Here is an 811-nt window from a genome sequence, read left to right as displayed (position 1 = left end):
TCTGTTTTGTAATGATCAGTGTCTTCACATTAGTGAATATCATTAATTAATTTTAAAAAAAGTATTTATTATTATTTTTTTTAAATTATAATTATTGTAAATTACATTTAAATTAAATTATTTTAAATTAAATTGACAATTTAAATGAAATTATTTTAAATTAAATTGACAATTTAAATTAAATTATTTTAAATTAAATTATTTTAAATTAAATTGAGAATTCAAATTAAATTATTTTAAATTAAATTGATAATTTAAATTAAATTATTTTAAATTAAATTGACAATTTAAATGAAATTATTTTAAATTAAATTGACAATTTAAATGAAATTATTTTAAATTAAATTGGCAATTTAAATTAAATTATTTTAAATTAAATTGACAATTTAAATTAAATTATTTTAAATTAAATTGAGAATTCAAATTAAATTATTTTAAATTAAATTGATAATTTAAATGAAATTATTTTAAATGATTATTATTATTTTTGTGTATTATAAATGATCATTTATTATTATATAATTTCTATGTTTCTTCATTAAAAATTGGTGGTGTTTTTTTGGGTGGTGGGGGCTGGAAAATAAATGTAATTTAATTAAACATGTAAGTCAAGGTACCACTGTTCTTGGGTTAACTTAAACAAATGATCAAGTAAAATACAATTTGAAAACCATTGAATGTATGCAAAATGGCTTCTTTTACTCCTACTTTCATTTTATTATTGACAACTAATCAATGAACAAATGAACAAGAGAAATGAATGAAAATGTGTCTCCATTAATGCAACGTATCACAGACTCTTTCTAATGTT

The sequence above is a fragment of the Vanacampus margaritifer genome, chromosome 6 (assembly GCF_051991255.1).
Source record: "Vanacampus margaritifer isolate UIUO_Vmar chromosome 6, RoL_Vmar_1.0, whole genome shotgun sequence".
Classification (NCBI taxonomy): Eukaryota; Metazoa; Chordata; class Actinopteri; order Syngnathiformes; family Syngnathidae; genus Vanacampus; species Vanacampus margaritifer.
Note: the sequence above shows the minus strand (reverse complement) of the source record.